General features: G+C 42.5%; 2 protein-coding genes across 7 annotated transcripts in view; one reads left to right on the top strand and one right to left on the bottom strand.

The window, feature by feature from the left end:
- NAV3 (neuron navigator 3) overlaps nt 1–13,037 on the bottom strand; it is a 1,129,181-nt gene extending 1,116,144 nt beyond the window's left edge. For 2 of the 6 annotated variants that reach the window (XM_082351547.1, XM_082351532.1), the window contains exons 1-3: nt 12,908–13,037; nt 11,982–12,089; nt 1,161–1,258 (exon numbers count right to left, since the gene is read on the bottom strand). The gene's annotated coding sequence lies outside the window, so the exon portion shown is untranslated. Of the gene's footprint in view, nt 1–1,160; nt 12,090–12,907 lie in introns of all 6 variants that reach the window. The other 4 variants (XM_082351536.1, XM_082351537.1, XM_082351530.1 and 1 more) reach the window with 3 other exon arrangements.
- Nucleotides 13,038–13,198: 161 nt separating this feature from the next.
- The window catches only part of E2F7 (E2F transcription factor 7), a 41,307-nt gene continuing 40,446 nt past the window's right edge, over nt 13,199–14,059 (top strand). The window contains exon 1 of the mRNA XM_082351575.1: nt 13,199–13,406. The gene's annotated coding sequence lies outside the window, so the exon portion shown is untranslated. The remainder of the gene's footprint in view (nt 13,407–14,059) is intronic.

Raw genomic sequence — 14,059 nt, 5'->3', positions numbered from 1 at the left:
AACCACAATGAGATACTTCCTCACACCCATTAAGATGGCTACTATAAAACAAAACAAAACAAAAAAACAGAAGATAACAAATGTTGGCAAGGATGTTGGGAAATTGGAATCCCGTGCATTGTTTGGAATGTAAAATACTGTAGTCACTATGAAAAACAGTATGGACATTGCCCAAAAAGTTCAAAATAGAACTACCATGTGATCCAGCAATTCCACTTTTGGGTACATATTCAAATGAATTGAAATCAGGGTCTCTGTGGGATATTTGGGATATCAGGGGTATATGTATACCCATATTCATAGAAGAATTATTCACAATAGCTAAAATGCAGAAGTCATCCAAGTGTCCATAGACAGATGACTGAATAAGCAAAAGATATATACATAAAATGGAATATTATTCAGCCTTAAAAAAGAAGGGAATTTTGACACAGGCCACAACATGGATTAATCTTGAGGACATTATGCTAAGTGAAATATGCCAGTCACAAAAAGACAAATACTGTTTCATTCTAGTTATATGAGATACTTACAGTAGTCAAAATCACAGAGACAGAAAGTAGAATGGTGGTTGCTAGGAGATGAAGGAAGAGGGAAATGGGAAGCTATTGTCTAATGGGTATAGAATTTCAGTTTTGCAAGATGAAAAGAGTTCTGGATATGGATGGTGCTGATGGCTGCATAAAAATATGTTTTTAATACCACTGAATGTCATACGTAAAAATGGTTAAGATGGTAAATTTTACGTTGTGTATATTTTACCACAATAAAGAAATTAAAAAAAAATTATTTCAAGGAGTTTACATATAGTGAGAAAGAAAGAAAATGAACAAATACACAAAACATATGATGTGTCAAATCGTGGAATGTTCTAAAGAAAAACAAAACAAGGAAGGAAGACAGGGAATGCTAGGGGTGGCCCGTAGGTGGCTGCAGTAGTCAGGGAAGACTTCTGAACCAAGGAGATGATGTGTGAGCAAAGACCTTGTGTCGGAGAGAGCTATCTGTCCACAAACGTTTGCACTCCCCTTCTGAGAGTAGAACTGTTGCTACGAGGTGGCCTCTGAGCCAGGATGACATTTCCCAAGCCCTCTCACATCCGGACATAGGCACGTAACTAATTCTCACAATGGAATTTGAGCAGATGAGCTTTCTCTTACCTCTAAGCTGGGTTTTTTATGAATCTGAAGTGGCTCCTCCACTGTCTCTTTCCCTTTCTGCCAACTGAAGCAGAAGACTCTGAGGCTTTAGAACAGGGCTGTCCAAGAGAAATACAATGTGAGCCATATATGTAATTTTAAGTTTTCTAGTAGCCACACTAATATATGTATTATTACTTTGTGTAAAATATATATATATATTATAGCTTTGTGTAGTGCCAGTATTGTAGCCAAGGAAGTTCATCCAAGATGTGATTATTGCTAGCAGAAATGGGTTAAATTCATTTCAATAATGCATTTTGAGCCCAATATCTCCAAAATATATTCTAGTATGCATTCAATATAAAATATGCATGAATATTTTATATTCTTTTTTCAAAATCTAGTTATGTGTTTTGCACTTACAGCATATTTCCAGTACTGATGGCCACTTTTCAAGTACTCAGTAGCCACAGGTGGCACCACATTGGACACTGCAGGTTTAGAATATGCTGGAGCCAAGATGAAAGGAGGTGGGTCCATGAATCTCCATGTGGAAGAAAGCCACCCACCAACAGGATATAATAATTTTTAGTGTTATATGAGAGAAAAATAACTTCTTTTATGTTAATCTTCCAAAGTTTTGAGGTCCATTTGTTACAGAAACTGATTCCTTGAAGTGGGGTCTTAAAAAAAAAAAACTAACTAAAATATAGAGCATTGACTTAGCAATCAGGTAGGAGATGGCACAAAATAGACAGTAGAAGTTGGAAATCAGAGATCCATGTAATGTTAAACTATTACGTGTGCACACTTGTAAGACAAAACAAGTACCTAGTGATCCTGTAGCATTAGAATAAGTAGTTTGAAAGATCCAGAATGCCAAAAGACACTGTATTAGTCTACTAGGGCTGCCATAATAAAATACCACAGACTGGGTGGCTTACACAGCAGAAGTTTATTTTCTCACAGTTCTGGAGGCTGGAAGTCCAAGATCAAGGTGCCAGCAGGGTTGGTTTCTGGTTAGCCCTCTCTCCTGGGTTTTCAGATGGCTGCCTTCTTGCTGTGTCTTCACATGGCCTTTTTTCTGTGAATATGTACTCCTGGTGTCTCTTCCTCTTCTTATAAGGACACCAGTCCTATTGGATTAGCGTCCCACCATTATTACATTGTTTAACCTTAATTACCTCTGTAAAGGCCCTAGCTCCAAAAACACTCACATTGAGGGTTAGGGCTTCAACATATGAATTTGAGGGGGTAAAATTCTGTTCAAAAAAGATGCTGAATGCTCCTCTCTGCACTGAACAAGGAGTTCAAGAAAGAAATGTGCTCAGGAAAGAACTGGCTAGCTTGCAAACAGAAATGGAACAGAATAAAGAAAATCTAGGAATTAAGGTGGGTTTGAGGCCTTGCAGGCTTAGAAAGCTGACTGCTTCTAGACACCAAGCAGTAGGAGATAAGATCTGAAGTGTTTTGAGCAAAAGCACCCATTAAGTTGCTTTGGTTAAGCAGAGGTGTGCAAAGCTGAAACACAGATCATGGGAACTTATTCTCTTCTCATCAAGCCTATTGCTTCAAGGGGTCTCCAGTAAGCCCCATTAAATTAAGGGAAGTATAGGGGCAAGAAAGGAAAGAAATAGAGCAGGTGTAAGAATCACTTCTAAGAAAGAACTTGGGGTATGGTTACTGCACATGGAACTAACTAGAAATCAAGGGAATAATGTTTCTGAAGAATAGTGGTCTGGGCCTTACAAAGCCTGTGACTGTAAAACATCCTCCCAAGGACCTCAATATCCACCAGCAGGAAGCAGGCTGTAAAAACCGTGCAAGCTCCAAGGAGGTCATATTCCTTAATGCTCACCTTAGGTATTACCAGAAAGGATAATGGACAAGAAAGAACATCCCAGAGGCCAGAGCCAAGGACCACAGAGAACAGTGAACAAGCAAGTTCCGCCCCTTGAGCGGGAGCATGGTCTAAGGAAGAATCTGCACCACGTCCAGGGCAGGGAGCTTTCACAGCACCTGCCCAGTCGGATTCCTCATTGTTATGGACCAGTTACCGCCAAGGATCTCCCAGTCTGCCCTTTCACACATACAAGTTTCTGTTGTGGTTATCCTGCTCCTGGTCCATATTTTTTATACGAGGTTTGTTGGGGGTGGAAGGGAGAGGTGGCAGGCACTTTGTTTTTGAATTCATAGGTCTCTGGACCAAAGGAACACATTACCCAGAGTGCCTGGACTTTGTCATGGATGAGGCACCTGGGTGGTACTCTGGGTTGTTTCCTTTAGGGAGGAGGTCACACAGATATTTGGTGGCCAGAAGGCAGTCCGTGACAGAAATGACCAGCTGCCCCAGGAGTCCTTACTCCCTGTTCAAAGTGTTAAATTTTTGCTGGGACATGCTACAGAGCCAGTGACCATGATCACAGCTCCCCCTTGAATCCAGCGTGGCCCTGTGACTAGCTGTTCTCTCAAGAGGATGTGAGTACAAGTGACGTATGCCATGTCCACTGTCTGATTTCCCTTCCACTAACAAGAAACAGAGGCCCTGGGGGCCTGGCCAAAGAGACTGCAGAGTCACAAAGAGAAGGAGCCTGGGTCCCAGAGTTGCCACTTACAGGAAAGCCACCTGCCATCCAGGTACACCATTATCAGCTGTCATAGGAGTGAGAGGTAAACTTCTGCTTTGTTAAAGGCGCTGTAAATGTAAGGTTTCTTTGCTACAGAAGCGAACAGCACCCGAATTAATGCTCCTAAAAGAAGTGAAGGAGAGAGGTAAGCAGCTCTCTGGACAAAGAGCATTCCAGGCGGAGGGAACAGTCAATACACAGCCCTCAGGCAACAGAGTAAGTGTGTCCAGGGATCAGCAAGGAGCAGCGTGTGGCCAAAGCCAAGCAAACAAGGGGAAAAGCTGAAGATGATAAGATCAGAGGTGTAAGAAGAGGTCAAATCCTTAAGACCTTGTTGGCCATTGTAAGGACTTTGGCTTTTACTTTGAATGAGTTGGGGAGCCACTGAAGAGTCTGGAGAATGAGAACATGACCTTTTAATTTGGACCACTGTAGCTGGTGCTTAGGGATAAATTACAGAGGGACAACAAATAGAGAGATCTATTAAAACAATCCAGGGAGGAGGTGAAGGTGGCTTGGAATCAGGAGGTGGTGGTGGAGGCCGGGAGCAGTGTTTGGATGCTGGGTATGTCTTTAAGGTAGTGCCAAAGGCTCCGTGTCGGAAATTCAGGCATAAATGCTATTTATGCTTCTGGTTGGCTCACGTCAGACAACTATATCTGCATCAAGAGCAGAAATCGGCTCCCAGCAGCTCATAAAGTACTTGGTGTCCTCTATAGTGAAAAGGGCTCTGCCAATGACTAAAAGCATTATTGTTTCATTACAGGTATTAATAAGTGATGTGCAGGGACTTCCCTGATGGCGCAGTGGTTAAGAATCTGCCTGCCAACCCCTGACCACAGGTTCGAGCCCTGATCAGGGAAGATGCCACACGCCACAGAGCCACTAAGCCCATGCGCCACAACTACTGAGCCTGCTCTCTAGAGCCCACGTGCCACAACTATTGAGCCTGTAAGCCACAACTGCTGAAGCCCACGTGCCTAGAGCCCGTGCTCCGCAACAAAAGAAGCCACCGCAATGAGAAGCCCACGCACCGCAACAAAGAGTAGTCCCCGCTCGCCACAACTAGAGAAAGCCCGCACACAGCAACGAAGACCCAACACAGCCAAAAATAAATAAAATAAATAAATAAATGTATTTAAAAAATAAATAATTGATGTGTAAAAAGTAAACAAAACTAACTGAAGGTCTTATGAATGCTTTCTGAGCTACCCAGCCCGTAACAACTTTTCACTGAGATTTAATACTATTAAAATATATTCATCCTCAGTGCTGTCATTAATATTAACCATGAAACTGCCATTAGCCTGAGAGACAAGATTGCTTTGGGTTCTTTCAAACAGCCAACTGTGATTGTTCTAAAACAAACAAAAATGGCAGGCTACCACTTTAAATAGGAAAACGATCAAGATGTCAGTTTTATAGCCATGAAAGTCAGTGAAGCTTGACTCACAGACTGCATGGAGGGTTACCCTCTCTTACTTCTAATTGCATATTTAACAAGAGAATTATTAGATAATGGTGAGAGCAAAATTAATTTCTTACTATTGTACAAATTTTAATCCATCTCTCGCTTTTCCTTTTAAAATTTTAGTCCTATCGTTACAACGTGTGGTATTCCTCTCTGGCAATATTGTCTGCTTTCCTCTCTTTATAATATGTTCTCAGTTATGTCTCAGCAGAGTTTGTAATTTTTTACTCATTTAGAAGAGTCACTGAAAAAAAAAAGGAATCCATTTACATAACTATACTGTTGTTCTCCAACTAGCAACTTCGCCTGGTTTAGGCTGACACTGACTAAGGTGGAAACTTCTTGAAATCTGTAATTGTTTTTTAAAAATCACAAGATTACAAAAGGTTTAGGAAAAGAGCAAACACAAAGTACCCTGAGGATACTCTAGCATCATGTCACTGTAATTGCAAACATCAATAAAATATTTAACCATGAGACAAGAAATCAGTAAAATGGAAAAACCAATTCCAGAGTAAATTTCAGCAAGCTTAAGAAAATAATAAAAGTGGCCACATGGGAACATAATTAAACAATACAATAGAAATTCAGTAAATTGGGTGTTGGAAACAGGAAGAAGTCTTCCTTGAGTCAAAAGGATAGGCAGAATTTAATATCATCAGCTAAAAGCATGTTGAAAACTGAAACAAAGAGGAATTAGACACATACACACTCACAAAGGATATTAGACCAGTTTATTAAAGAGGTCTAAGGCCTAAGAGGGGAGAAATAAATGCAACGAAATATTAGACATTATTTGCAAAAAGCAAAACACATAAGGAATAACAAAATATTCTCAGGACTTCACTGGCAGTCCAGTGGTTAAGACTTCACCTTCCAATGCCTGGGGTGTGGGTTCCACCCCTGGTCAGGAAGCTAAGATCTCACATGCCTTGGGGCCAAAAAACCAAAACATAAAACAGAAGCAGTATTGTAACAAATTCAATAAAGACTTTAAAAATGGTCCACATCAAAAAAAAAAAACCAAAAAAACTTAAAAAAAAAAAAAGAAAATATTCTCACTTTACTTAAACTACATAAAACATAAGATAAAATAAAGGAAACTATGCTGTCTTACAAATAAGGATTTACAACTTTAAAAAATAACATTAAACAAAAGAAATAATGTTTCGGCACGCCTTTGCACAAAACACAATCACTTGTGATGGGACTTTTATAACAGACAACATGTGGAGAGGAGAGAAAGAGAACTTAATTAAAGTAATTATGGCATCATTAAAATGTAGACCAAAAGACTATGTCCTAATTTGCAAGGCCTTACAGGTCCCAGTGCTAGATGGTACCATTCTTTATAATAGGTGCAGCCAACTATAAGAACAAAAGTCTCTGTTGTACCATCATGGACATGGCAGTTTATTGGACAGGCATGCTGTATCTAGAGATTTTATCCACTGCAGATTTTATTCATATCTTAAATCTTTGACAAGAATAATAATCCAGGGATCCCAAACAATTCCATTAAGTTGGTCAAGCAAGCCTCCATTTTCTCACACTCCTTTCTGAATCTTTCTCCTTTTCTCAAGAGTTTCTTTCTCTTCCTACCCCACTAGGAACACAGTCACCTCCATTCAAGCTTTCCTCCTGGAGGAAGGAACAACTCCTGTCCCCAATCTTACCTGATTCCACTTCCATCTGCCCCACTCAACTATGCCTGCCCTGAGCTCTCTCTCCTTGTAGGTCCTATTGTCTGCAGACACGTTGATAAACTTATCTAAGTATAATGAGGACATTAATACACATCCAAGAATTGGCCATCTTAGCTTGCAACTAGAGGAGGAGAGAGGAGCATTTGGGGAAATAATTCAACCAAAGAGACCAAAATTTGGTCCAATTACAATGTCTCAACCATGGGGGGTGGGGAGGAATATGAGTATAACATAGTGCCTACTACCCAGATGTGGTCCCCAGCCTGAATGCTTAGGAATAAGGACAATAAGTGAAAAACAACCACCAGGAGGGATTGTTCTCTGACTGCCTATTTCAGCACAGAAAGGAACTGACCTGATAAGACTTTGCTGGGGGGTGACAGGAGGGTGCAGATGGGGGCCAAGGCCATCTCCCATACTCTCCGGCAGCAGCACCAGCGAAGATGCAGATCTGGCTTCACTTGATGGCGGCGGCAGCAGCAGCTGGCGCCCTTGACAGAGGACAAACTGGCATCACAGAGCATCCCTGGCTCTCTGAGTGACAACAGCTTCATCGGCAGGAGTAGCCAGACTACATGGAGATATCTGATGTCACGCATCCCCAGTAGGGGTAGAAAGAAACCAACATATTGCAGTGGAGGCCTTGGGTATCAGGGAGGTTGAAGGGACTTGTTTCAGAGTATGTGACTGGGGGCGCCCAGAATTCACGGGAGAGGCAGGAGTGAGTCTCTGAACAAGGCTAGAAGGTCCAGTGTTTTATAGAAGATATTACAGAGAAACAATGTTTTGTACTTTAAGGTTAACCCAATTTTTACCCCCAGGTGTGGTCTGAGGATAAATCTCTTAACATGCTACATGGGTGATGTCGGTTAAGTGATTACTCTTTCCAGGAACAGTTTGCATTTTAAGAGGGACTTCTTGGAGACAATACCTTAACCTTTGTATATCAACATTTCCCCCAACTGTTTAGTGAAGTTGTGGGCTAATGTATCTGCATTTGGGCTCAATACTCTATTTGTCCAGTTTTTCCAAGGCTGAAGGCCCCTGCATACCATGAGGTGGCTCTAGGTTAGGAAAAGATAATATATGAAGTAGTTAAAGTTAAGTTTCCAATCCCTGAGCCCCTAACCCCAAACTCTTCTTTCCACTTCACGATGAAAACATTTTCATTCGGTCCTACAAAGCATTATAATGAAAAAATGCTATTAAAATAGTGCTATTAGGAAGGTATAAAAAGTTACATGCAGCCATTTAATTCTAAGCTTAGAAGAATAAAGATGACACATGTCAGTCTTCGGCCTGATGTTTTTTAACATTCTCATTATTAATGTATGTATGTACATAATGTAATATGATTAGTAGAGATGTGTCCAGTTTCACCAAATATGGAAATTAAAAAGTGACTTCAGCAAACATTCTAACACATCCACACTACGTGATTAGGTGCCAACAGCAAATAGTTTTAAGAGGATATCCTAAGTGTCCAATAAACACTTAGAATGACAGAAATGGAAGGTTCTTCAAAGGTCCTCCAAATCAGACAAACCTTTTTAAAGGAAAAAACTGAGGTCTAGGTAGGCAATACCTTTTGTTCCACGGCCAAACTTGATCTAGAACCTATGTCTCTCCACTACTCTAAGTGAATTCCTTCCCTTCTAGATAAGGCTCTGGAGATTAACGGGACACCTGTCCCCCATTTTATCCAGAATCTCGGTTCCAGGGCAGTGGTCAATCTCCATTTTTACCCTCCAAACATTGTGGTCTCTCCAAACAACCACGCCCAAACCTGCAGCATAAATGTAGCATCATGTAAAGGGGTGTCCCACTATACACTCTCCATTATCACATAATTCCCGGAAACACCCAACCCAGCTCAAAATCCATCCTATCTGTTGTGGTCTGAAATGTTTGTTACAGCACAACCCACTCCCTGCACCCTTGCCTATAACATGCACACATAAGTACACACATGCAAACATGCACACAATATATGCTATCTTTTCATTAAGTGAGGACGCAAATCACACAATCATTAAGGAAACTGACCTTGCTCAATAGTGCCCAGGATGACAAGGAGTCTGTAAAGATAAAGAATGAATTCCCTCTGTTCCCTATGGGACATGTAATCACAGCTTAAGCAGCTCTCTTTGAACAGCTGGACATCTGGATGTCATTTGAGATGCGAGCCATAACTGCCCTTTGGTATTAATATCTTTTTTTTTTAATTGTTGCTAAGGCCATGAGCAGGAACCAATCATGAACTCATTCTCCTTCTGACATTGCTTATGGTCAGCCAAGAATACATTTTCTGCCTTCTCTGAACCTGCAAGCAGTTAGAGAAGCAAATATATCACATTCCCAGACCCAGGAATAGCTGAAGACAAAGGCCATTTTAAATGGCAGCCCTCGGTTTAAGAAGAACCGTTAAACTGATCCACTCAGAGACCTCAGAATTGCCAGGATGTGAAGTCAAGGTCCTTCTGTTATCCATGTGGGGAAAAATCAGTTTCTAATTCCCTTCTGTGACTGAACTTTTGCGAACAGATGTTACACCAAGATGACTGTGCTTGCAGTGTAGAAAGAAAGGAAAATATCAGAGGAAGTTGACACATTAACTGGACGACTCAGACTAAATGACATGGATTGTATTTCACTACAGTTATTCTTTCTGTAAAGTGTGATAAATCTTGAGATTTGGAACCCCGAAAGGGCAAAAGACTATTTGCAAGTTTGAGAAGGCATGCAGTACGTCTTGTATACAGAGGAATGTCAGTCATCATCTGTGTATATTTTGATCACAGCCCTTGCTGTTCATTCTTCTGTTAACCTCCACCTGCCCATCAGGTTTCTCATTTACAGCCTCATCTCCTTCCGAGAACCAGTGAGGACATAGCCATAAACCAGGAAGACCCAGCCCTTTGAAACCTCTGCACCTATTCCAGAGAGCAATACATCTGCCCAGCTCTTCCTGTCCTCACTGATGGGACCTGAGGATCCATTTCTGAAACCACTGAGTCAGAAGCATCCAAAGGAATCAATGAATAACCATACAATTAGCATGTGCAAATGAACAAGACACTAGGAATTGAAAAAAACTTAATACTACCCAAGTCCAATTCCAGATCAAGTAAACTAGAAATCTCTGAGTGTGCAGTTCAGGTATAGGTATTTAAAAAAAATCTCTCCAGGTGATTTTAGGGAACGGACAGGATTGAGAACCACAGGCTTAGCACAATACAGAACCCTGGGGACTGTGGCCATGTAGGTAATATTATACTGTTCCGAAGTCAATGATCTTTCAGGCAAAGATTATCGAGGAAGAACTGTAAAATACTTCAAATAGCATGAAACGTGGTGTGGCAATTTTAAAATATGGCCCCAAATTCTTTGTCACTTCTCCCATTGAGAAGTAGGGTATATGTCCTCACCTCTTAAATATGAATGGATCTTTGACTGCTTCGTTTTAAAAAGTACAGCAGAATTGATACTATCTTAGTTCTGAGGTTACATCACAAAAGTGCACAAAGTACAATTTCCACTTTGTAGGCTAGGAGACTCTTTTTGGAGCCCTGAGCCACCACATAAGTCCAACCAACTTGAATCACCATGCTGTGAGGAAGATCAAGTCACATGGAGAAGGCACATTTTCTTGATGCCCTAGCTGAGCTCCCAGCCACCATCAGCTTCAACTGAGTAACTGAGAAACTGACAGATTATTTACAAATTCTGGGACTTGAAAACATCAATATAAATAAGTGGTACAATATAAATGGAGTACTGTCTCTGAATTTGCCCATCAAACATTCATTTTCTAGTTTTCCTCCAAATCTAAGATCACTCTTGCTTTAAGCAATCAATGAAATTACAAGTGTTTGAGGCTACATATTGTTTTTCGTGTTTTGAATAGATAGAGGCTACATTTTAATTGAAATAGATGGAAAAAATACTCTGAAAATGCTAGGAAAAGGTCTGTAACATAAAACTGCCTAACTTCAAAGAAACAACCAATATTATTTTGAAATATTAGAGAAATGAATGGACTTTAATCATCGAAATGGTGATCTAGAAGGCTGAATGGGGGTCCCCAAAAAAGGCATATCCATGTCCTAATCCCTGGAACCGGTGAATGCTACCTTATTTGGAAAGGTCTTTACAGACGTAATTAAGGCTCTTGAGATGAGATCATTCTAGGCTGTATAGATGGGACCTAGATCCAATGACAGGTATCCTTATAAGAGGCACACAGGAGAGATTTAAAACCCACCAAGAGGAGGCAACGTGACCACCAAGGCAGAGATCTGAGTGAGACAGCCATACATTCGTCAGGACTGCTTACAGCCACCAGAAGCTGGAAGAGACGAGGAAAAGATTCTCCTCCAGCGCACCAGAGGGAGTGTGGCCCTGCCAACATCTTGATTTCAGACTTCTGGCCTCCAGAATTGTGAGAGAATAAATTTCTGGCTTACCAACCAGTCTGTGGTAATTAGTTACAATAGCCACAGGAAATTAATACAGTTGGGGAAAAAAAAAATCTTCATCTAATTTTCTGCTTCTACACAAGTGCAAAATTTAATAAATTGCAATTTTATTCTTTATAGTTGTCTCCTTATGCTTCTACCTACAAGACAGATTTCAGTTTAAAGTATCATTTCTATTATAAAAGTGTCAAATTTGTATAACTATTGTTATTTTTCTTTAAGTTTAATATTTCCCATGCTTTTTTTTTTTGTCTTTTCAATGTATGATCTAGCAGTGATTTTTAGGCTGTATTTATCAGCAATCTAAATAGAGTACAAAGTGAAGCACTTGACTGAGCATTCTGAATTCTGCAGAAAGTTTGTTTAAGTACGTTTATATATTTAATATATAAATTCGGGAGGTGAGGGGTGGAAAGTGAAGCGCTTGGTACAGAAAGGATAATAAGGAGAATGATATCCTTGCTAGAAAGGATACAGTTTGTAGGGAAATGTCTGCAGACATGCTTTAAAGAAGGCTGGCAAATTCCAATAGTGGAACGTCCTACAAAATAACTTACCAGTACTCCTCAACATTGTCGAGGTCATCAAAAATGAGGAAAGTATGAGAAATTGTCACAGCCAAGAGGAGCCTATGGAGACATGAAGACTAAATGTAACGCTGTGTCCTGGAACAGAAAAAAGGACATTGGATAAAAATTACGGAAATCTTAATAATGACTTTAGCTAAGAATAATATAGCAATATCGGTCATTTAACAAACGCACTACACAGTAAAGATGTTCATGAATAGGTGAAACTGGGTGCCAGATACGCGGGAACTCCCTATGCTATCGTCTCAATTTTTCTGTAAATTTAAAGCTGTTCTTAACGTCTACTAAAACACACACACACACACACACACACACACACACACACACACACACGGCTGTCTCTATCAACATTCCTATTTTAAGTAAGAAACTAAGGTTGAGGGAAGTGAAACATTTCATACAAATCAGCAATGTTGAGGAAATTTTCTCGACTTTCCCAGAATGCTAGTCCATACTGCAGAGAGTTATTTATTAAGGCTAATTATTGGCGATGTTCTGAAAAGGTAACAACACCAATAAACTTTTCTGGACTTGCAAAGAAAAAAGAAAAAACAGCTGGTTCTGCTGGCAGTCGAGTTCCCAGAGCTAACTGGCGTGCCATCTGCTCGCAGCATAGAGTGGTAACCATGGTTCACGTGTCACACCAGCGTTCGTGTTAAGAAGTTTGCCCCAACAAGCCTGGACAACTTCGCTTCCGCGCAGGTTGCTGGGGGGAGGGGTGGCGGCGGCAGCATCCAGAGCGTGTATATCGTTTTCCCAAACTCCATCTGCTCTCCCCTCCCCAAGCTGTGCCCGCTGTCTCCCCGCGCCACAAGCCGCAAGACGGGCGGGTCTTTTACGCAAAACAAAAGAGTCCTCCTCCTCCTCCTCCCGCCGTCCCGCGCCGCCCCCACCTTGGCTTCCCGCGGCCGCCCGGGCCCGCGTCCCCGGCAAGAATTGGCTCCCGGGCCCGAGGTTTCCAGGTACCCGGAAGGGGGAGGGGGCGAGGCGGCAACAATTGGGCGGGTGAGGTCGAAACGCGCGCCCAGGAGCGCCAAGACTCCGAGGGGCGGCGAGCCCGGGCCGTGCCGCCGCGCGATTGGCCGGGGCAGCCTCGCCGGCCGCCGCTGATTGGTGGATTCTCAAATTCGGTCTCAAGGCGCCAGAGGAGGTGTTTTAGCGGGGACTGCGATCCGGCGCTGGAGTCGCGCTCGGCGTGTCGGAGCGCTGGCGCTGCCCGGACGCCGCGGGGTCCCCGCTAGCGCAGGGCACTCGGAGCGGGGAACTGCGCGCCTCGCTTTCCCCGCCCGATGTCGCCGCCCGGCTACTGATCGACTCGCCCAGCTGATCCCGCGCTGCTGTGGGGTCGTGGAGGTCCCGGTAGAGGCAGGAAGGCTCCTTCTCAAAGGGGGAGTAAGTAGCGTGTGGCCCCGGCGCTGGCGGGGAGGCGGGAATTGGGGCGAAAGGGGACCCTCCCGCCCCGGCTGCCAGCCTGCCACCCCTCCCCTCCCCGGCTGCCGCCGGACCAGGCGTGCGAGGGGTGTCTGGGCTCCAGCTCTCCCTCCGGCCGGGCAGTAGGGAACCTGCCCTTCCTCACGATCTGGGGGTTTCATTGGAAAAGTTTATCTTTGGGGTCTGCTCGGAGGCCTGGGAAAGGGCTGCGCTGAGCGCTGAGTGGGTTTGGTCTAGCGATCAGGTTTCCTTCCCCCCTGATTCAAAACCCCTCAAAGCCGAATTCCTCCCCGTTCTTTGCGCCAAAATTAACTGACCTAGGAGACCCTGTGCTTTCTGACAGATTTGCCCTACACTCTCCTGACTTGAAACTTAATTTTGTCCTGTTGCTTTTCATTAAAAATTTTTATTTTTGTCGGGTTTTTTTTCTTCCCAATTTCAGTAATTACTAAGCACACTTAAGTGTTTGTGCTCGTTCGTGTGCGTTTTGGAGAGTTGGAGTGGCCACAATTCTGAAAATTCCCAGGATGAGTTTAGGGAGCGGAAGTTCATGTTCATGAGCAAGTAATAGATATTTTTGTTGAAGGAAAGAATATCCAATTTAAAGTCATTTT

This window comes from Balaenoptera borealis, assembly GCF_965194805.1.
Source record: "Balaenoptera borealis genome assembly, chromosome: 13".
Taxonomy (NCBI): Eukaryota; Metazoa; Chordata; class Mammalia; order Artiodactyla; family Balaenopteridae; genus Balaenoptera; species Balaenoptera borealis.
This window is presented reverse-complemented; position numbering and strand designations above follow the sequence as displayed.